This window comes from Rattus norvegicus, chromosome 2 (genome assembly GCF_036323735.1).
Source record: "Rattus norvegicus strain BN/NHsdMcwi chromosome 2, GRCr8, whole genome shotgun sequence".
NCBI classification, from domain to species: Eukaryota; Metazoa; Chordata; class Mammalia; order Rodentia; family Muridae; genus Rattus; species Rattus norvegicus.
The window spans coordinates 30,492,356-30,516,190 of record NC_086020.1 but is presented as its reverse complement, the minus strand read 5'-3'; the positions used below and the strand labels follow the sequence as shown (position 1 = coordinate 30,516,190).

Below are 23,835 nucleotides of genomic sequence, written 5' to 3'. Positions count from 1 at the left end.
AATGTTACGTGGAGATGTATATATACAGGAACTTAGCCGGATGATGTTTATGTCCAGTCAGAGCATCATGCCCAGGAAGGACTTAAGCCATAGGGAAACCACACCGTTACCACCTCCCCTTTCTCCACTGTTCTCCTGTCTTCCCTTTCCTGTTATCAAAGTCAGCATCAAGGACAGATCCTAAACTCTATCACATATACCTTTTAGTAAACCAGAGTCAAAGCGCTGTCTGTAAGTGTAAGTCACTATTCAGTTGGAAACGTTTTATGATCGAAGCCAATTTTGCTGGTTTTCCTCACTGAGAATGGCTTCCTTAACACAGCCTAATCTTGTGTGACGAGTCTTCAACATTCCCACCCACCCCAGGATCAAAAGGGTTGTTTGCTGATTGCTGTAAACATCGGTTAACAGCCTGCAGTAGGAATGCCCTGGATCAGATCCTGACTTCCCCACAGATGAGTGTATGACCTTCTTATTGTATTACCCGACTTTTATCCTCTACAAAATAAAGGCAGGACAAGCGAGCTTCTCATCTCCAGGTATCTATCGATGCAAAGCTACACACAGGACTTGCTAACACCACCAATGGCCTGGCTTTGTCCGACATTACCAACTGAGCATATTTTCCTTGATATAAAAAACATGAAAGGTTTTTTTGGGGAGGGGGAGTGGCTCCTCAGAAAGTAACAGTTAAAGAAAACATTTACTTCTCAGGGTTAACATCTTTTTATAAAATTCTGTCTCCAAGGTTGTTTCACGCCACGTTTTAGCCTCACTGGAAGAAAAAGAATAAAAAAGATCCAGGTGTGGTGGTGCTGTGATCCCAGCACTTGGGCTGAGGCGGGAAGCCTTGCAGTTAGAGGCCAGTTTAAGCTACACAGTGAGACCTGCCTTGAGAGTGGGGCTGGGAGTCTGGGAGTGTGGCTCAGGGGTAAAGCACTTGCCTGGCCAGCCCAAGGCTCTGTGCTTCATCCACAGCAGCCTTGTGGGGTGTGTGTGTGTGTGTGTGTGTGTGTGTGTGTGTGTGTGTGTGTGTGTGTTCATGTTCATTCATGTATTTAGTATTGCTAAAAATCTTCAAGTAAAACTAGACACAAGAAAAGTCTAAGTTTTTACCTTTTCTCCAAAGTTGAAAATTTTCACTTGTTTCTCATCTAAAGCCTTCTTCATATAGTTAGCACATCTCGATATAGGCCTCCAATAAAATCTCCCGCATTATCAATATGCAGTAGTAATAAATAAGATTTGAGAGGGAGCACAAAGAAGTGTTTTACGTGAGTTCACAAAAAGAAATCAATCATTCCACCTTAAAGCCTCTCTCAGGGTAATATTTGCAATACTTCCTCTCTGCACCATGGTACAATGTTTCCAAAATGGCATTGTCTCTGTAGGAGCTGGAACAAGGAGTTCTTCTGCAACACAGTTACACCTCCAAGTCCTAAGAGTCCTCAGAATGCAGGAGGTGAGGGGGACGGCGTTCCTGCAGCTCTGAGCTCACGAGCCAGTGGGTAGGCATCCTACTTAGCCTCCACAAATACGCCTGGCAGCAACCAAGGAATCATTTCTATGGAAATTCACTGCATTTTTTTATTGAGCCAAATATGAGTTTGTTAAAAGTAAGTTTTCTCCTTGCCCAGGTTTTCGCCGAGACTCTGAAAGGTCACGCAGAAGAGCCGCATGAACAGCCATGTCTCCGAGGAACTGAGAAACAGTTTTCGATCGCCTACTCCACCAGCGGCTTCCTGCCTTGTCCTTCCGGTCAAGTCTCACAGCTGCTGCATGCGTCTGCTCCTGCAAGTTCAGATCAGAATATCTAATTATCTGCAAAGGATGTTCTATGGATTAACTGTCAAGTGTTTTGAGACCATTAACTCCTTGATAAATGCTAATGAGATGCTTCAAGGGGGCAGATATTATTGGTTATCTAACGTGCATTCTTTCATGTGCCTGTACAAACCCCTTAGGTTTTATTATTATTTATACAGACCTGTTTCCAAACTGCATTACAACCCCACACCACCCTGCAAATAACCATCACACCTTAATTATAAAGTCTTGAATCTGAAAGTGCTGTTGTTGTCTTAGCATCAGAGAGGAGGTAATCTGTGGAAAACCTCGTTGTGGCAAAACCAGCCTGTGCATTCTAATACAGATGGTTGACTAGTTACCCTAAGGAAGTAAGACCAGCCAGCCAGAGGGAGAAAGCAGAGATCATAGATGTACTCTAAGCTTCAAGTTAAACCCAGCACTTAGACCAAAGGCTTTAGAAGTACTTTGAAAAGACTTTAGAAAATTTAGACTTTGGAGTTTAATTTCCACTTCTGACTTTTAATACACCTGAGGTGAGCTAGAATCCTTGCACATTTTTCTTTCCTACAGGGGGTGAGGGTAGGGGAGACACAGTCCCTTTGGATTGAAAAAAGAGAGAATGAAGAAAACTTCTATGTGGGGCTCTAAAACATCCATCTCTGTTCCCACTTCAGTCTTGATTCATGCAGGGCCCCGAAACAGAGCCTTGAACCTGGGTGTCTGTCACATGTCCACACCTCCACCTAAAATCAAAACAATGCCCCAGTTGCTACCTCACCAAGAAGTCATAAAGATTAAGTTAGAACATTGAACTTCGAAGATGAAAGGGTCAATATAAATTCCAAGCATTATGGTCCAGTCACAGTGGATTGGTACCATTAAACATGATTGGTACCTGTCAGCAGATCCAAACTGGAATGACCTTGCTAGAAAGACCTGGAAGCGACTGTCTCCCAGCCAGCATAACTGTGCTCTCACAGTGGTCCTTTGTTCCCTGAATATACAGGTTAGTGCATGCCTGATACAACAGCTCAGCTCCCATCCACTAAACAGCTTGCTCTTGCTCTTCTTGTGTCTACGATGGGCAAGGCTATGCTAAGAACTAGTGACATTGTTGCTCTGGAACACTGATACACGGATACATTGATGCCCTTCAGAGCTCACAGTTAAAATACCGGCACTGTTGCAACTCCTATTTGATCTACAGGCAGGTGTACAGGGTGCTTTAGTCCACAGACAACTTACAACAAAGCTTTAGCATCTGAGAGTAAGAAAAACCTTCCAGTAAGAAATGTCCAACAATTTTGAAGCTGACTTCCATTCGGAGTAACCGCATTAGGCCATGACATTGCATTGTAACAGATTGATATTTCACACATTTTTCCCTTGAATCCACAAGTGCTAGAAATTATTGCTGAAAATGCCCCCTAAAGCCTAACTAGTAGATCCACACTACTCTCAGAGCCACTAAGCACCAAGGGGTCCCTCATTCCTTATACTTCCACCCATGTTTGGCAGGCAGCTCACAAGCCGAGCCTCCAAATGGTTTTGAGTATAACCAAGGCTACCTAAGAGGCTCTACTCTGCATGTAGTGTTTTGTGGGTGCTCATTTACCCCTATAGTACCCGTACCTGACTCCCAGTTGTTTGGTAGGGAATAATGACAGGTTGGGGTTCTGCCTTGAGAACAGCAGCCAGCTTAGCTTATGTCATTTAGAACAGCTGTTAGTAAGCTGTTTAAAGATCTCCAGGCCCAGACCACCCTTGGAAATTTGATTCCAACTTACAGACCATTCAAACTGGGGAGGGAAGCAAGCAACTGCTCATATGTGGAAATAGAGAATATTGACTGTCTGTTGACTTTGAATAGCCTAGAGCCCGTTATCACAATGCACATTTTAGCTTCCAAACCTCTATCTTAAAGGCTGGCATTCCTTAAAGGGCATGTTAATAACTGTTGATTTTCTTCAGGTTACATCTAGCTGTCCCATCTTTTAAAACCCAACAGTGTGGGGCAATAGAAGAATCCTTGTCTGTAAAAAGAGACAAGATTATTTCTGTAGCTGCTTATTGCTCAGAGATCTTCATTTTTGAGAGACTCCATGTAAGGATCTCTCTCTCTCAAAAGCATAGATCCACAATCACTTCCTGTTAAAGTCAGGTAGCAAACCGTTCAGGCTAAAAGCCATTTGGTTCCTACTGTTAAGTATTCAAACTGCCATTAAGAGGCAAATTGACTTAGACAATACATAAGTAAATGAGCACAGCTGGGTGCCAATAAAACTTTATTTACAAATACAGACCTTGCTAGAGCTAGAGTTTCCACTCTAAGGAGGAAAATTTCTAAAATCAAATTCTGTATTTCTCTGCTACCTTCAGTATACAGGATTCAGGATTGTTTCCCTGGAACAACTCACAATTAGTCAGCAACTTGTGGACCTGGAACTTCTTCAGTTGCCTTCAAAGAAACACATAAACACACACACACACACACACACACACACACACACACACAGAGGGAAGATGGGATAGGGGACTTATGGACAGGAAACACACACACAAACAGAGGGGGTGGGGAGGATGGAGAGAGGGAGAGAAGGGGGAAGGGGGGATGGGAAGAGAGAGGCAGAGTGTGCTATTAGGAAGTGTCTCAGGTAAGTGGATATTAGCCCAAAATACAATCCATAGACCACATGAAGCTCAAGAAGAAGAATGACCAAAGTGTGGATGCTTCAGTCCTTCTTAGAAGGGGGAACAAAAATATTAATAGGAGGAGATATGGAGACAAAGTTTGGAGCAGAGACTGAAGGAATGGCCATCAGAGCCTGCCCCACCTGGGGATCCAGCCCATATATATACAGCCACCAATACTAGACAATATTGATGAAGCCAAGAAGTGCAAGTTGACAGGTGCCTGATATAGCTCTCTCCTGAGAGGCACAGCCAGAGCATGACAAATACAGAGATGAATGCCAATAGCAAACCATTGAACTTAGAACGGAGTCCCTGTTGGAGGAGTTAGAGAAAGGATTGAAGGAGCTGAAGGGGCTTGCAACCCCATAAGAAAAACAATACCAACCAGAAAAACCAACCAGAGCTCCCAGGGACTAAACCACCATCCAAAGAGTACACATGGACAGACCCATGGCTCCAGCTGCATATGTAGCAGAGGATGGCCTTGTTGGGCACCAATGGGATAAGAAGCCCTTGATCCTGCCAAGGCTGGACCCCCCCCCCCAGTGTAGGGGAATGTCAGGGTGGTGGGAAGGAGGATGGTTGAGGAGGGGGAACACCCTCATAGAAGAAAGGTGAGGAAGATGGGATAGGGAACTTATGGACAGGAAACTAGGAGAGGGAATAACATTTGAAATGTAAATAAAAAGTATCCAATAAAAAAAAAGTGTCTCAGGGTCCATTGCTGTGATGAACCATGACCAAAAGCAACTTTGGAAGGAAGGGGTTTGTTACACTTCCAAGTCACAATCTATCACTGAGGGAACTCAAGACAGGAACTCAAAGGAGGAAGGAGGAAGCAGGACCACGAAGAAGTATTGCCTACTGGCTTGCTCCTTATGATTTGCTCAACCTGCTTTCTTACAGAACCCAGGACCAGCCCAGGAATGACACCACCCACAATAGACTGGGTCCTCTCCCATTAGTCACTAATTAAGGCAGTACATCACAGCTGTGTCTTATGGAGTCCTTTTTCTCAACTGAGTTCCCTCCTCTCAGATGACTATAGCTTTGAGTTAGGTTGACATAAAACTAGCCAGCACAGGAGGAATATTGGAAAAGCAAAAGACGCAAAAGACGTTCAACTTCATTTCATTTTCTTGTTACATCAACTCACTTCTGACTTTCAGGATGAGTGGGGTCTGTATTTTCACTTACAATGTCCTACTGTGAGCCTAAGTAGTTTTTGTCTTCAGTTGTGTGTGTGTGTGTGTGTGTGTGTGTGTGTGTGTGTGTGTGTATTATGTGTGTGTGAGAGAGAGAGAGAGAGAGAGAGAGAGAGAGAGAGAGAGAGAACTGTGGAAATGACTTAGTGGGTAAGAACACTTTCTGCTTGGGTATTAAGGCCTAAGCTTGAATCTTAGCACTTACTCCCCCCTCCACCCCCCCCCAAAAAAAAAACAAAACAAAAACAAAAACAAGCAAACAAAAAACCCTTACTATGACTATGCATGCCTATAAACCAGCACTGGGAGGTGGAAACAGGTGGTGGATAAGAAAGCTCACTGGCTGGCCAGCCTAGAGCCAAGGCAAAAGCTCCTGGTTCAGGGAGAGACCTCGTCTTAAAGGAACAAAGCAGGGTGAATAAGCTCCTCCTTTGGTCTCCATACGCACATGCATGGGCACATACTTCAACACATACATGGTGTGTGTGTGTGTGTGTGTGTGTGTGAGAGAGAGAGAGAGAGAGAGAGAGAGAGAGAGAGAGAGAGCAGGAAGTGATTTTCTTTTTTTTTAATTTTTTATTAGATATATTTCTTTACTCACATTTCAAATGTTATTCCCCTTCCCGGTTTCCTGTCCATAAGCCCCCATTCCCTCCCCTCCCCCTCCCCAATACAAGTATTCCCCCATACATCCCTCTTATTGCCCCCCCCATATTTCCCTGCACTGGGGGTCCAACCTTGGCAGGACCAAGGGCTTCCCCTTCCATTGGTACCCAACAAGGCTATTCTCTGCTACCTATGCGGTTGGAGCCCTGGGTCAGTCCATGTATATAGTCTTTGAGTAGTCTTTTAGTCCCTGGAGGCTCTGGTTGGTAGGCATTGTTGTTTTTATGGGGTTGCAAGCTCCTTAAGTCTTTCAATACTTCCTCTAATTCCCTTCAAGAAAGTGATTTTCAAAAGAGGTCTAGGAATAGATTTCCAGACTCGATCATACAGTGAATGGTATTCCAGAGACCAGTATCCTCCATAGCACTTGGCACCTGTTAAGGTGTGGACTCTTGGACTCTACCCCAGACCCTCTGAACCTGTCCTTGAACTGGGTCCCTAGGTTATGTGTGCATACATTCGATTTGAGAACCACTGAAGTGTTTCTGTATTGATAAACAAGCATCCGCCATGGGCGGGATTAGGGATATGTAACACAGAGGGAACGACTTAGTGAGGCCATGCATTCAACACACAGGGATGAGCAGGCCCTTGAATGAGGTTTGCCTGAAGCAGTTAGTAGCTTGCATCCAGGACTGAAGGCACGGGAAAGAGATATTGTTTTCCTGGAGTCCATTTTGCACTACAACTCTGAAGGAGGAGCAGCCCGGTAGAGCTGTCTTCAAGAGGAAACTAATTTTTAGAAACACAACACAGAAAGGAGAAACAATGCCCTACCTTCCCTTCGGCTCAACTCTCTAGGCTTGGGCTGCACCTCCCACTCTGAGGCAGAGGCAGGGGCATGGAAGACAAAGTCCTCGTGTGCCCAGTGCCCAGGACACACAAGCAGGAAAAGTGTAAAGGGCAGGAATCACTGAGACACTGACCGGATGACGCCTGTGAGCGGCCGGGGCTCTCCAGCTGGAGGTAAGCATCAATTGTCTGTCTTTCCCCCTGGCATCGTGCGTCCTCACCCCACACTGTAATGTTTGCTTTTCCTATTCGAAACACAAAATTACTCAAGCTCTGTAATTGCCCAACTAAAACACCATTTAGAAAAAAAGCCTTTACGTATCTGCACACCACCTCAAGAAAAACCACACCTCAAAATTGTTCTCTCTTACCTCCTCAACCCAATTAAATTAAGACATGCCTGCTGCATGCTGTCAGAACAAGCGGCCTATGGGAAGGAAGGCTTTCCACCTTGACTGGCCACCAGATGACTACCGAAGGCTGCCTGTCTCCCTCTTCTACCACAGGGAGATGTTTTTCCAAAAAACACTTCACTTTGTTTCCTGATGGTTATGGTGGATCAGGAGACATCGTAGTCAAATATAAGAACCACCGATCTTAAAGGAGTAAAAAGAGGAGGTGATACATGGGTATATAATGAGGCCTCTTAGTCATCCAGTCCTTAGGTAAATTGCTTCTTGTAGCCTCAATATGTAAAATGGAACATACAATAATTAAATAGGAGGTCATTACGCTGAGGCAGCTGTGGCGTCCTGGGATGTTATTTCCACAAACCAGACCGTCAACTCAGCAAGAGGGATCAGAGCTGGCACCTGAGACCTGTTGACCTGGCAGAACATGCCACCTAACCTCTCACCTGCGACTTGAAGGCTACCACCCCACTCTAGCCAGTCAGTCACGTCTCTACTGGGATTCCATACTCACCATATGACCTGTCCCCCACCCCAACTCCCGCCCTCGGCTGGAACTCCAAACACCTGCAGTTCGGCGCTGCCGGACTCATGAACCGTGGATATCTGTTCAAATGGTCACTTCGAGGCTTCAGTGTGCACCACCTTCTCTCTCCACAGGGGACGCCCTGTATACCGTGCACATCACTTATAACAATAGTAGCTGTCTCCGGAGTTTAAAAGGGAAGAAAACAGCACTGTATCACAGGAATCAAAACATGTCACATAAAAATACCTAACTGGTCTCTTAACTATAATAATATCGTCATGTCTATAGTTGTTACTGCCGATACTTAACATTCCAAATGCTACACTGAATCCTTTTCAGTTGTTGATCAATCTGGGCTCCAGACTGTAAGCCATCCTCTCAGAGCGTCCTGCCAACCCGAGTCCAGTCAACGACATCGAAAGAAGACAGCAGACTGGCCTTTCTTTCTCACAGTCCCACGAAGGTGCACCCTGCCACCTCCCACCCCATCCATCTATCAGCTGGCTCCTTAGAAACACTGTATCTCCCAAGCAGAATTACAACCCTGGCCTCACAAAAGACATAAAAAGCCTTGTTGTTCCTACTTTGGGCTCCCCAGTACCCCTAGTGTCTGACAAGGCCTGGCTTTTGTGTGGGGGTTGAAGAGAACTGCAGAAGGAGAAGTGCTAAGGAGAGGCTATGTCCATGGATTTTCTATCTTTTCCATTCTCAACCAACTTCGACCAATTATCGATCTGCCAACTTCCTTCTGTTTCAACTATATAACCTTGTATAATATAATCCACCTATAATCCTATTCTGAAGACATGAAAGAAAAAAAGCAGAAAGTAATTTGGGGCGCACTCATGTATGTGCATGTACGATGTGTATGGTATATATGTGTCTGTGTGTATTTGGTGTGGTGTGCAATATGTGTAGTGTTTGTGTGATGTGGTGTGTGTGATATCTGTAGTATATGTATCTGTGTGGAGGGTATGGTGTGTGTAGTGCGTGTGTGATATGTATAGCATGTGTGTGTGGTATGTGGTGTGGTGTGTATGTGATATGTGCATGTGCGTGTAGGTTGTGGTGTGTGATATGTGTTGTGTCTCTGTGTGTAGTGTGGTGTGTATGTGGTATGTACAGTGTATATATGTGTGTGTGTAGGGTATGGTGTGTGCATAGGGTATGATGTGTGTGACGTGTGTGTATATGTGTATAGGGTATGTGTATGTATGTGGTGTGTATGGTGTGTGTGAGAGTGTGGTGTATGTGTACAGGGTATGGTATGTGTGTGATATGTACAGTGTGCATGTAGGATGTGACATGTGAGTGTATGTGTACAGGGTATGGTATGTGTATGTGTGTGTATACAGGGTGTGGTGTGTGCATAGGCACATGCACAGAAGTGTGTCAGCATACATGTGTAGCTCTGGATGATATAAGGGCAAAAATGTAATACTCAAGAAGCATGAGCTGTAAAATCAGGTGGAAAATGAGAGGGGGGGGGGAGAAGGAGAAGCAGAGGGAGAGGGAGAGGGAGAAGGAGAGAGAGAGAGAGAGACAGAGAGAACTGGAGTAAGGCAGAGAAGGAGGGAGCAAGAGCAGGGAAGAGGGAGGGAGCTACATGTCAGTTTGATATTTCCAACAGTGCTGAATGACCCATCAGGGCAAAGAAAGCCAGTCTCACAGGCTTGAGATCTACTGCGGTTTTTATTTTATGCTGCCCTGGAGGTGGTGCATCTGTTTTCACCATATCTGCTCCCCCAAACTGTAGAGAAGAATTTAACCTGGGTCGCCTTGCGAGATGGGCCACTTTTCAACCCTGACTCCCCTGTGGTATGCAGATACAGAATGTCACAATGACTCACTAAGAAAATCACCCTGTGAGCCTGCCAAGCACTCGGGGCACCTGGCCATCAAACCTGAGTTCCTGCCACACAAGCTGAACTCTTGTTCCCAGATTCAGCGAGCAGGTGGTATTTGCTTTTCAAAACTTGATCACAACTATCAGCCACAGAAATTACCTGAACCAAGGGGAATCTCCCTGCTTGCTTTGTCTCTATCAAAGCTCCCTTTCAGACAGCCTGGGGACCTGGAGGTCACATATTTCCTGTATGAAGTCAGGGAACCCGGGACAAGAAGTATCATTCAATGTGTGCACAAGAATTGCAAAATCCAGGTTCCTCTGCCCAGTTCCAAGGGTTGCCACAGTCACAGAGTTTATTTTGGTGACCTTTGAAAGCATGCATTTGCCTCGATAAATATGTTTTCCTTCCTAGATTGGTGTACAAAAGTCACAGGGAAAAATTACTTAGAAGGAAAGTGTATTCTCACTGCTATTTGGATAAGTGTTATTCGCAGCACAACATAGAAGAGACACGAACAGCAGCGACGTTGGTTGGTAAATCTCTAACAATGTGCACATCTTTTGCGCCTTCTACTCTTAGCCTTGGCCAAAAAGAAAAACAAATTATGAAGAAACAACAAAACTATAATGCCCACATTCCTCATTGTTACCTTTTTCTATTGTGGTAAAAGGATGCGCAACGTAAGCTTTACCAATCTCACCGTACCAAAGTGCGCTGTTCATTCAGTAGACTTCATGGCGAGTACCTGTGGTTACATGCACGCCTGTGGCTGTCTGCCCACCTCCTTGAACAGCAAGGCTGACTCCTTAGATAGTAACTCCTTAGATAGTGACTCCTTCGATAGTCCCCTCTCCCAAGGCCTCTGGTGACCACCATTCTGTGAGTGTGACAGCTCTCCCAGACAGGTGGAACGACACAGTGCTTATCTTTCTATATCTGGCTTACTTCATTCCGCGAAATGTATTCAAGGTTGACTCACGCTGTAGCCTGCCTCAGATATCAGAATCCTACCCTTTTCTAAGGCTAATGTCCCATTGTATGCAAATGAAAGATTTGTTTATCCATTCCAACATCATCTACCCTGTTGGTGGACACTTGGGTTGCTTTTACCATACTCACCAATGCCCCTGTGTGTGCGAGTATAGGAATATCTGGCAAGACTCTAGTTTTAGTTGTGTGGGAGATATATATATGCCTTCCACATTATTTTAATGGTCTTTATGAAAAATTCCTTCATCTGTCAGGGAAAACCAGTCTCTCAGCCCACCATGTGTTTTAGCGAGAGCTGTCGCTAACAGGCTAGAGGAGGAAGTGAGCATCTAACACAGGCCTCTAGAGCGCAATGCAGGGGGTCTGTGCAGTGACAGAGGCCAAGCCGGCTGACTGGCACAGCATCCTCTTCTTCCTCCAGGGCTTTCTTCGTTTTAGAAATGTTTAAATGCCCAGGGACCTCTTTGAAGAGGAAGTTGTCTTGACCATGAGAACGTATGGTGTGAACTCGTGAACAGTCACTCACAGCAGCAGGGACAAAGACAGTCAAGAAGGGGGGTGTGGAGGGCTGGCTGGGGGAGGGGCGTGCTATGCCCCAGTGCTGGAGAAAGAACAGTTCCATACACAGAGAAGGGGGAAGAAGGGAAACAAAGAAATCAGTTCTGCAGCACCCTGAGGCAGAGGACCCCAAGAACCGCTGACATAGAAAAGCCATAATTACGACCACACTACACCCTCTAGTTTCCACAGGAACTCTAGTGAGAACCAAAAGTTTTTTTTTAAAGAAGCAATTCTCTCAAGAACCCAACTTCTGTTGGTATCAAATCGAACAGACACCGAGTCTCACAGGAACTCAGCCCACAGCTCCCAGAGCAGATTGCATCCCAACAGAAGAGTCATGCCAAAGACACAGACAGTGTGAAGGCTGCCTTAAGGCTGGGCTTGAGAGCGGAAGCTAAACGGAGACTCCAGGAGCTCTCTAGTTCAAGGAGGCTCAGAGCACCAAAGGAGAAGCCACTCCTGTGGAGAAGACAGACTACTCCCAAAAACCACCAGACCCTGTGATACGGACAAGACTCAGAAAAGACACTGCTTGGGTTCGTAACCACAAAACACTCCATAGCCCACTCCAGTTCAGTTACCCACACCCAAGTGAGCCCACCATTTTTGCCGGACTTCAGCAGACCCCTGTGTAAGGGAAGAAGACAGCTGTTGGAAGAACAAGGCCCTCTCTCCCAGCCTCTTGTGAGTCACTTTCTTCTAAGGTGGTTGTCCTCAAATTGAAGAGTAACCCCCAAAATCTTGCCAAGCCAGGGAGGACAGACACAATTAATTCACTTGAAAACTGTCTTTCAGGTACCTTCTTTTGAGTCGCTCACTCAGTGAATGGGCTCTGCCTCCACATGGAGCACAGGCGTCCACTCAGAACCACAGAGCTAGAATAAGGCCATTCTTCCCCTCAGGGGACTCAGGTCTAATAAAGAGATGAGGGACTGAAAGCAAGAGTGCGACAAGGTGGAGCTCAGTGGTGAAGCTCTTGCCTGGCCTGTGTAAGACCCTGGGTTTCAGGACCTCCCAACAAACCCAGGCAGACAGACAGACAGACTGATACACACGCACACACGCACGCACACACGCATGCACACACATGCACAGATGTGCGCGCATGTGCACACAGCACATACATAGAGACACGGCTTACAAAAGAACATTTGAAGTGAATTATCACATAGGAAACTTAAGAGCACGTCTGGAATGCAGGAAGAATATAAAATTCAAGCGATCAGGACCACTCACTAGGTTTACATTTGTTTGCTCTTGTTGGTGTAACGAATAGCTCAGAACAATGGCTTGAAACAATGTAACTTTAACAAAGGGAGGTCAGACGGCCAGAGTGGGTACTGGGGGCTAAAGTTGGGTAGTCGGAAGCCCTGCATTTCTTCTGGAGACTTCCACAGAGCCTGGTTCCTGCCCTCTCCAGTTGCTTGTTGCCTGGTTCCTTTGGCTCTGGTTTCCTTCCAGGATTAATATCACAGTGACCTCTGCTTCTGTCCTAACCCAGCTTCTACCTCTCTCCTGTCCTAACATTCCTACCTGGATCTTCCTCTGTGATTGCACTGGCCCATCCAGATAACAAACTCTATCTTCAAGATTCTTGTAAGGTGACAGGGCCTGGAGATCTTTGGGGCAGTAGTGAGAGACAGAGGTGTCAGGGGCAGTATTTTATCCTGTCAACTCCTTACAAGACTAAAAATTCTCTATGTGAATAAGTCATACTGTTCTTCTGTCATCTCTCTCTCTCTCTCTCTCTCTCTCTCTCTGTGTGTGTGTGTGTGTGTGTGTGTGTAAATGGAATAAATTATATTCCATTCAAACCCTTGTTAAAAATCATCTAGGTTACATAATAAAACCAGCATGAAGAAAACCAGCCCAACACTCAACCACCTTCTACAAAATCTATTCTCTTTGCAATTTCTGCTTTTCCCCCCTCACTCCCTGTGTGTTGATTTTTTTTTCATATTCTGGCCCATCTTTCTTCTCAGTAGATACTAGTGGGTCCTTTGGCTGACACAGATTGTCACCAACACACTAATTCACACTAGCCAATTTCACTATGTGAGCTACACAGAGGAAAGAATTCAGAATTACTGTTGGAAACTGCTTTTTTGGGCCTAAAAGGAGATGTGACGAGGGAGACAGCTCAGCGGGTAAAGAGTGTCAGCTTCTCAAGCGAGGGCCTGGGTTAGGATCCCAGCACCCTAACAAAAAGCTGAGCTTGACCCCACATACCTGTCATGTCAGTACTGTGGAGCATGGAGACAGAGGGATTACAGAGACTTGCAGGATACAAGCTGCCTCAAGGTTCCAGGAGAGACCTCAAGGGAGTAAGGTAGAGATTGCCAGGACTGAGCAACCAGCATCATCCTCGGGCCTCTGTGCACACACACACATAAGTACCCACCGAGTGAATATATGCCTCATATATACCACACTCACTCGCATATGTATTCAAACTTTAAACTTAAAACACTTATATGTCAAAAGTCTAGGTTCTTCTCTAGGGTTCATCATCCTAGCCGGAACCTAGGAGATCCTTTACCCAAGGTTAAGGGTTAGCAATGCTACAAACCAGTGCACACTATGTATGGCCTCTGGAGTTCGGATCTGAGTACTTTGTGCCAGAAGATGCTACTCGCTATCTTCTCTATCGCTCTTGTCTTTGATATTTAAAAAGAGGCCAGAGACTCCCTTTTAAATACACACTGATGAGGGCAAAACCAATTTCTGGTTTTGCTTCCTGGAAAACCCGTGATTGGAGTTCCACAAAGAACCCTTCCCGTTTGGGTGATGTTTGACTCTGGAACATAAACAAGTTTCGACTGGAGGACAGACAGTGTGTAATCAATACTCCTTGGCTCCTGTCCAGGCCTGTCACGCCTGGTGCTTACATCGCTGTTGCAGATACTGGGAGGGAAGATCGCACCGCATTTAAAAGCAGATCAACAGATGTAGGGGTGTCAGTGAGAGTCGGTTACACGGCTGATGAAAGTCTTTGTGAATCTCAAATAATGACAATATGGCAACCCTCTATACGCTGGCAGATGGCCTCAGCCCCCGACCCTGCCAGGAAACCCAAAGCCAACCTTTCTCCCTCCCTCGGAACCTCATATTCCAGTCTCCATCATGCCTCTGCTGCTCTTCGTTGCCCTCAGCTTTCCAGTCCATGGTTTAGAAACTCCCTATGAACCGGTCATACTGGAGGTTTCCCCTAGGCCCGCTGACTCCCAGCCGCCTCCTGCCTCAACACCATTCCTCGTGTTTCCCGGCTCCATCCCTCTGAGGCCCTGTTCTCTAGGCCTAGATGGCAGCTCCTTCCTGATTCGCCTGGTGAATGCCTAATTAGCCCTCCAGAAAACCTCAATAAGCTCCCTCTTGTGTGACAAGAACTGTGGCCTCCCCTCCCACAAGGCTCTTAACACACAGTGTTGGCTCGGTGTCCCCCCACCCCCCTCCTTTGCAAGCTCCCAGACTGAGAGCTCTTTCCCAGCACAGGGAGCGCCTTTCATCTCCCGCCCCTCTGCACTTAGCTCTTAGTAGACACTGATAAACATTGGCTGAGTGATTGAAAGAATCTTCAGGTCCTTCTTCTGGGAAAGAAAGAGAAACGGCCCATCACTCTGCTGCCTTCTGAACTGTGGGCAGTCACCACCCGCTTCACTTTCTCACCAACTTTCTAGTGGCCTGGCTGCCCACCGAACCCTGTCCCTAATCCAGCCACGGCAATGCTGGCTTGTTTCCTGACCACTGAGCCTCCCCCACAGCAGCCCCTGATAGTCCGACATGGCAGTCCTCCGTGCTGCCGCCGTCTCTGGTTTTACTGAGGTGACTTCTCTGCCTCTTTTTCCACCTCCTCAGTGTTCTCGCTTCCCAAGTACTTGACTTTAGTAGGGTACAAGGTCCGGGCCTCTCCCCCAGAAGCTCACTGCAGGAACTACACAATGCTTACAACAACCTCCCAAGGTCAGTCTCTACAAACAGGACTGTCACCAGATGAGCTGATGTGGGCCAGGCACTCAGCATGCAGACAGTTGTCATACACTAGCAAAGGTATCTCTCAGCTGGCCACCTCTGTGCCCTCCCATTTTCCTCCCCTTAAATTCACTCTCCATTCTGACGCTACCGTAATATCCCAAAAAGAATGCTGGTGCCAAAAAAAACCGAAGTCTTCAGAATGCCTTAGCTGGGCGTGGCATACGCCTTTAATCCCAGCACTGGGGAGGCAGAAGCAGGCAGATCTCTGAGTTCCAGGCCAGCCTGGTCTACAGAGCAAGTTCCAGGACAACCGGGACTACACAGAGAAAGCCTACATCCAAAGAAAACCCTCCAATTACAGAGGGCCACACAGAGAAACTCTGTCTTAAAAAAAAAAAAAAAAAAAAAAAAAAGCGAAACTCCCACTATCATCCAGTTCTTCAACTTCAAGTTTAATTTCTCTGGGAATAGGTTCGGGTTTTCATAATACAGTGTCCACTGTATAAGGAAGCAATGCTACATTTTGTGCTGTCTCAGTATCTCACCTACAAATCATGCCTGTATATTGCCCACATTTTGTTTTGTGCGGAACTGTATTACCCAGTTGTCTGTTGTTCTGGGCTTTCACACGGGACCAACAGGACTGCCTTGTTATGACATTAAATACAGAGTTGACCACCCCTCACAGCTTTAGAAGGTAGACACAGAACAGAAAAACAAATTGTCATAAAGACCTTCCTTCTGAGATCTAGCCCTGTTTGATTATCTTGTTTGCTTTTGTTGTTTGTTTGCTGTGGGTTTTTGTTTTTGTTGTTGTTGTGGCTGTTGTTTGGTTGTTTGGTTTGGTCTGGTTGGCTTCTTTGGCTTTTTGTTTTGTTTTGTTTTGCTTTGAGGTCAGCTCTCCTTATAACACTCAAGCTAGCCTTGAACTTGCCTTAGCCAGCAGAGGGCTGGGACAACAAGCGTATGCCACCACACTAAGCAGCCCTGTTCCTTTTAAATAAAGTACGTGTCCCCATAATTCCGAGAGCTCCAGGAAAACCTTTCTGCCTGTTCTATATCTGAAAATGCTACATTCCAGGAGAAATAAAAGCCTCCCTGGCTCCGTGTCCAGGAAGAGAACGAGAGTCCAGATACCTCCAAGTCTTTCTGTTCCTTCACACCTCCGATGTCTTAATGATCCCTTGCCTTTAGTTTTATAGACACATGCGTACTGATAATACCTGTCATCGAAGGCATACACACATGCACACACAGTAAGGCGGGCAATTAATCATGATCTCCCCCAAGACCTTATTTTACAGTCAGGAGCCAATTGTCAGCACACATGTTCCTAAATAAACTGACACACGCACCAGCTAACAGATTAATTCACGTGGAGAAGGCACCGTGGGAAGAAAACCAGTGTTCCCAGATTGCTCAAGCAGGTGCTTTCCCTATTAACATAAGGATCAGTGCTCCCAGCTCTAACCCCCTGGGAACCCTGCCTACTGCAGTTGATGCTAGGACAGTTCTGCAAACTGAGAATTTGGTTTATACCGCACAGCACCGCTCAGGAACTCCTCAGAAGCCAGACTGAATCTAGTTGGCAGGGATAGGGGTGGGGTGGTGTCCTTTTTTTTTTTTTTTTTTTTTTTTGTGGTCTCACACTTGAAACTTACTATGGATCCCAGACTGGCCTTAAACTCGAGATCATCCTCCCCACCCACCCCCAAGCCCCCCACTGCCTCCCGAGTGCTGGGATTGCAGGTGTGTGCTCTCTGACTTTTCAATAGAAGGGAACCCTGAAGGAATACTTCATGCTTCCCTATGTCTTTGCAGATGTTGTTCTCGAGGCTCACAACATCTGATGTAATGAATCCTTAAGACACCAACACCTCCTGCGATGAATCTGTTCAGGAAAGAAGCGTGCGCCCCACGTGTGCGTGCACGCGCTCATCCACACTCGCTGCCTGGCATGCCCCTTCAGTGGCGAGAATACTGTTAGTCATCTTGTGTCTTTTAAGTTTTAGTCCTAACGTGGTCAGCCCTCCAAATAAAGCCCAGGCGCTCCATACAGTACCTCATGGGTAAAAGGGAGTGTTATTGTTTGCTCTGAGCTCCACTAAAGGAAAACTTAGTGCATACTTCACGGCCTTCCTCAGAACTGCAATGCAAAGACAGAATGGAGGGGTTGGGCAGAAAGTTGCAGACCGTTTAGGTGACAAATTAGCCTCTCAGAATCCACCAGGGGAACCAGTCACCAGTATTTCAGTACTTTCCTGTCACTTACAAGAACCACTCAGTCTTTACTAAATAGGATCTATAAGAAATGACCCCTGCAGCTGCCGCAGACATCTCCTAGGCGGCCGAGATGGGAGGGCGTGACTCAGCTAGAGCGGGAATCCTTGCTGTCTCCGGGCTACAACCCGGCAACAGCTTTCCCAGGGCGATCCCAGGAAGGAGGCAGGATGCTCCCCTGGGGAGTTCCGGGGGGCAGGGGAGCTCTGCCTGGACCAAGCGAGGCCGCATCCCAGCAGGGTGGTGACCTTTTGTTTCCACTGGTTTTCAAAGGCACCACAGTTTTGGTCTTAATTCACACGCGTGCGCGCAGAGACGGGGGAGAAAGACGGGAGGGGGAGAGGGAGAAAGAGAGACCCGGATAGAGAAGAATTAGGACCCAACTAATCCAGCAACAAGCTTGTCCTAGCACCTTGAGAGGTTAACCAATTTCACCCTCCTGTAACTGGAGCGAAGCCTTCCCTTCCTGCAGGGGTCAGAGCAGGGTACCCTCTCTGCAGCCCCCCACCCCCACCCCCATCCCCAGAGACTCAGCTTTCCCGAACAATAACCCAACTGTCTGGACAGGATGGGAAACTGTCTCAGGGAGTTGGGAGCCCACCCTTGTACAAACCCAGACTTGCACGAAAGTTCTGCGTTTCACCCCAGGAAGTGAGGACGGTGGCTTCAGGCATCATTAATCATTTTGAAGCGATTATTCTTAAAAGGGAGGGGGGGGGGAAATACAAAGATGCAGCTTGAGTTAGTCATGCCCAATAAAAATCAGCACTTCTCCAAATCGTATTTCCCTGACTCCGTGTGGAACGTTTAAGAGCACTCAATACTGACAAGAGCCCAGACCCGATAGGGAGTCTGTTTCCTCTGTAATTAAAACTCCCTCAAATACTTGGGACCCGACAGGTCTAGATAGGGAAGGGCATGTGGGATAGCGGTGAAGCCTTATTTCCTTTGCCTTCCAGCCCAGGAAGGCACAACACATTTTTAAAAGTTGATAAAGCAAGAACAATTTAGGGTTTTGCGTCCTCGGGGGGGGGGGGGGATCTTCGTTTACCCCCCCCCAACTGAAATTCCGTGAAACAAAGCTAAGAACAATCCCGCTTTGTCTTCTAATTGAGCTGGGGAACTGTGAAATCCCCTACCCCACCCCCATCACCTCACCAGGCCCCCAGCCCAGCAGGCTGGGAAGGCAGTAATTCCCAAGATTGCCTGCCCCGTGGGGTGCGTGCTTATAAAGCAGGTCCATCCAGGCCAGTCCTTCAAATCTGATCAGTCTTACAGGAGTCACTCCCTGTTCCAGACCTTTGAAGTAACACCGTGTCACCAGCCTAGGGAAAGAGATCACTAGAAAATGAAATCTGCTCCATCCGATCAAAGAGCCTGCATTTCCTGTGATATCTGGGTCCGCAGGAAATGCACTCGATGAAATTGAATTAATTTTTTTTCCTCCCGAAGTCACCCGCTCTGCCAAAAGCATCTCTCATCAGTTTCCTCTCACTGAACCATTGGCCGGGTCCCCAATTTACTCATTTGTTTTTTACCCATTTATTTCGTGATCGAGATATCTAGCTCTGTAGTCGGGAGCAGAAATCACAAAATCAATGTAGAAAACTTCCCCCTCTTACCGTAGCTGCTCCCTCCTCACTCCTGCAGAAACTTCACAGGTAGCTGAGCTTAGGGGCTGATGTCACAACCTTCTTCTCCACTCATGGCACCATATCAGTTTGTCTCAAGGCCGGAGCAGGGAGGAAGAAGGATAATGAATTCTATCTTAGCATTCTTAACAGGCTCGAAAATTGAAACTATGTTGCCTATTTTTTTTCCAGATTTGGTTATTATTTGTTGTTCTTTTTTTTTTTTCAGAGCTTAAACCCTCACACACAAATATACATGAGTGCACACGCGCGCACATACACACATACACACACACACACACACAGAGTTTTTTTTTTTTTTCTTTTTTTCGGAGCTGGGGACCGAACCCAGGGCCTTGCGCTTGCTAGGCAAGCGCTCTACCACTGAGCTAAATCCCCAACCCCTACACACACAGTTTTTGTACAGACCCAGGAAGATCCTTAAAAATTTGCTGAGTCACACTGACTTCTAGGCGCTATTTCACCAAATGGCCTTCCTCAGAAGATCTGAGCAGGGAGGAACAGGTGTCTGTGTAGACTGCAGATTGAAATTGCAGAGGCTCTGTCAGGTAAGCCGGGTGTCCGCAGGGGCAAGGGGGACAGCCTGAGGTACTAAGTCAGAGCCAACATAGGGCCAGAAGGTTGGAAAGATGGGATGTAAGTGATCCTTCAGACCGAAGAATGGTGTCCTACAGTGGAATTAGGACCCAGACCTAATGCCCCAGCAGCTAGAGGAGACAGCCTAAAAAGGAAACCAGCAGCAGAGATGGCAGATGGGTAGTGAGTTACCTCATCCAGAGAGGACAGTCCAGTAGGGAAGAATTTTAAGAATAACCAGAAAGACTAGATTGGAAATGGAGGTTGTCTTAGTTAAGGTTTTACTGCTGTGAACAGACACCATGACCAAGGCAACTCTTATAAGGACAACATTTAATTGGGGCTGGCTTACAGGGTCAGAGGTTCAGTCCATTATCATCAAGGTGGGAGCATGGCAGCGCCCAGGTAGGCATGGTGCAGGAGGAACTGAGAAGTCTACAACGTCATCTGAAGGCTGCTAGCAGAAGACTGACTTCCAGGCAGCTAGGGTGAGGGTCTTAAGCCCATGACCACAGTGACACACCTACTCTAATAGTGTCACTCCCTGGGCCGAGCATATTCAAACCATGACAGATGTTTGATATGAATAGTTCTACATAGGTATAGATGAACACAAAAATAAGCTTTACTCTGTGTTGGGTTTCAGACCCTGGACAAACAGCTGAGGTGCATATCTAACATACCAAAGTGGACCTGGCTTTCAGGTTCTCCTAGCATCCCTCAGTCCCTACCTGGCATACCCCACCCTCCATATATCCTCTACACGTCCCTCTACCCTATCCCCCTCCCCTCTGTCTCCTTCCCATGGTGACTTTCCTGGTCAATTTCCTTGGGCTCAGTGAACTCACTAACCCCAGAGAGGTTTCCCAGTAGACCTGCCTTTACAGATACTCTATTCTGACTTGATTTGGCTCATTTCAGGAAATCACATGTCTCTGTAATTTGGGAGTAATAAAGTATTTGGGGGAAATGATGCTACAGCATGAATGAGCACATCTACCATCCAGATACTTTTATTTTCAAAGTTTCCTGTATCCAGGCTGGCCTCAAACTCACTGGGTTGGATCTTAGGACATCTTTGAACCTCTGACTCTCTTGCTTCTGCTTCCTGTGTACTGGGATTTCAGGCGTATCCTACAACACCATACATTTGCGATGGATCTACATGTAAGTCTATGCAGGTCTTCATCTACCTTAGCAAGCACTCTCCCAATGGAGCTGCAACACACACACACACATACACACACACGCACACACACACACACACACACACACACACACACACACACACTCCCTTCTCTGTACTGTCCTCTATTCCAGGGAGTCAGAGCCTCCTGGACAAACGACTGAATACAAAACAGAAACTTAGAAAATGCCAGACGAAGATACTATCTTGCTATGCCAGAAAGAAGAACAAGCTCAAGAAGAAAAATAGAAACATTAAAAGAAACAAATATCAGCCCGACTGGACCCCCCACCGGTCAAATCAGCATCAAAAAGATCACACTGTTAACAGATTATATTCTGTTGGATGAAATGAGCAACTGTGAGTCCATTCTGAAGCCAGACACCGATTGGAAGCTTGACACAGGGCGAGGTAGGGAAGCAAGAGACTTCCGTGCTCAAGGCTTACAGATTCTGGAGAGAAAAGAATGACTTTCTACTGGGGAAGCCCAGCAGACAGGGAGCTAAAGGAGTGGTCAGAAGGAATGGCATCAGCTTTGTGATCTGTGCCACCTGCTAAAACACTAAAACGAACACAAGTCACTTCTAGATGGTCTCTCTCAAGAAGGCTCAACCCAGACCTGATCACAAAAGCACAGCGGAAGGAGCAGGTGGGTGGTGTGACAATTGAGGGGAGGTGGCTACAGAGGTAGCTCAGCAGGCAAGGGTGCTCGCTGCTCTTTCCGAGGGTTCCAATTGCCATGATGAGTGGTTCACAACCATCTGGAACACCAACTCCAAGTATTAGGGACCCCAAACATCATTTATAGACATCCGAAAGTCATTGCAGCCTGCCGGACTATACTCCAGTACTCTGGAACCAAGTGTAGCCCAGAGCACTTAGACCAGGGGGCTTTTAAAAGCAAAACCTGCACCCTGGCTTGTGGCTGGCAGCTACAGAGGTGCTCCACAGAAGCAAGCAGTTTAGCCCAAGCTTAGACACCTGGAGGGATTCCGCCCAAGGAAGCAGTTTAACAGACGCTTAAGTGAGCTGGAGCATCTTGACCTCAGGCCCCCAGAATGGAGTTCTGTCACTTTCCACCGGAATGTCCATCAAGGAGATCAAATTCTGGTTAAACCTGAAATGACCTCAGCAGGAGGCCAGTATCTTGCCCTGTCACACAAGGAATTCCTTCTGGCCTATAAGAGGCACTTTGTACAGAGCATATACACTCACATAACACACACACACACACACACACACACACACAAATAATAAATTTAATTAAAAAAATGGATGAGGGGAAAATTGTTTACATTGTACTTCAGCCTTGTAAGTTTACTATTGCTTTAAATTATTTTGTTTGTTTGTTTATTGTTTTGGCTTTTTTTTTTTTTTTTTTTTTTTTGAGACAGGGTTTCACTGTATAGCCTAGCTGCTCTGGAACTTGCTTTATTGACCGAATTGGTATCAAAAATCTGCCTGCCTCTGCCTCCCAGGTGCTGGCATTAAAGTCATGTGTCACCACCATCTGGGAAAACCTATAAACTTACAGGCACCTGGATGTGGAAATTCATTCTTACCTATACCCAGTACATGTCCAGTTCAGTTCAAGTGAGCGCTTAGTAAATGTTTACTAAATTAAACGTTTGAAAATGTTAGACCTGAGAATTGCAAGAAAAAGACAAGTTTCACAATTTTTGAGCCAAATTTTGTAGCAGGCTTTAATTAAACACTGGCCAGGATGATGGAGTGTGGCCAGGTCCATTCCTGGACTCACAGAAAATGAGACGAATTACATTTTGCAGAGGCGTAAAAAAGGCAAAACCATAAGGCCACCATATTTCCCCTCAGGTCCAATCAGGGGCAAGCGTATATTCTAACATATATCCTCTCTGCTTACCTCCCTCCTACATCCAATCAGGGGCAGTGTACATCCTCATGCACCCTCGTGCACCTCTTGCCTACATGTGCTCAATCATACCCAATGCAATTGAGTAAAAAAAAAATATATATATATATATATATATATATATATATATATATATTTAGAGAAGTGAAGACCTGTGCTTTATCATATCCCATAAACAACAACCTTAGCATTCCAGGGAGTGTCTGCCCTGGGGCAAGTGGGGCTTACTTTGGCCCTTACAAGAGAACATGGCCAAGGGCTCTTGTTAGGGCTTATATGCATATATTTTATTTCTTAGACAGCTATAGCATTTAGTGTGTGTCCAGCTTCAGTCTAGACTTTTCTAAAGTATTGGAGAGCTGACTCAGCAATTTAGAACAGGCTTTGTTCTTGAGAGCACTAGAGTTTTGTTCTCCCCTCAGGCTGTAAGCCTCCAGCTCTAGTGGGATCTGATAGCTCAGATACAGCCGGAGCCAATGCACATTCTCGCACACAGATACACTTGTGCGTGCAAACACACATACAATTTAAAAAGCAAATCTTCAAGTATTTTATAAGTGACTACGTAATAAGGAAGGGCCTTGCACAAAGTGGAAGTAAAGAACAGAGAGGCAATGTGGCCTGCCCAAAGTCACACAGGCGTGAAGAAAGAAAACAGCACCAGCCCGAGAGAGGACGGTGCTGCATGTAGCTTTCACTACGCTGCCTAAGCTTCAGGAACAGGCGGCGGTACCAGCCGCCACACACACGTTGTTCATTTTCAACTTGCCTT

General features: G+C 46.3%; 1 long non-coding RNA gene across 1 annotated transcript; it reads right to left on the bottom strand.

The window, feature by feature from the left end:
• Window positions 1-1,561: 1,561 nt before the first annotated feature.
• LOC134485824 (uncharacterized) lies at window positions 1,562-21,735 on the bottom strand. Its single transcript, XR_010064046.1, has 2 exons — window positions 19,381-21,735; window positions 1,562-1,791 (listed from the first exon to the last, which is right to left on the bottom strand). It is a non-coding gene; the product is annotated as an uncharacterized LOC134485824 (long non-coding RNA).
• Window positions 21,736-23,835: the final 2,100 nt, after the last annotated feature.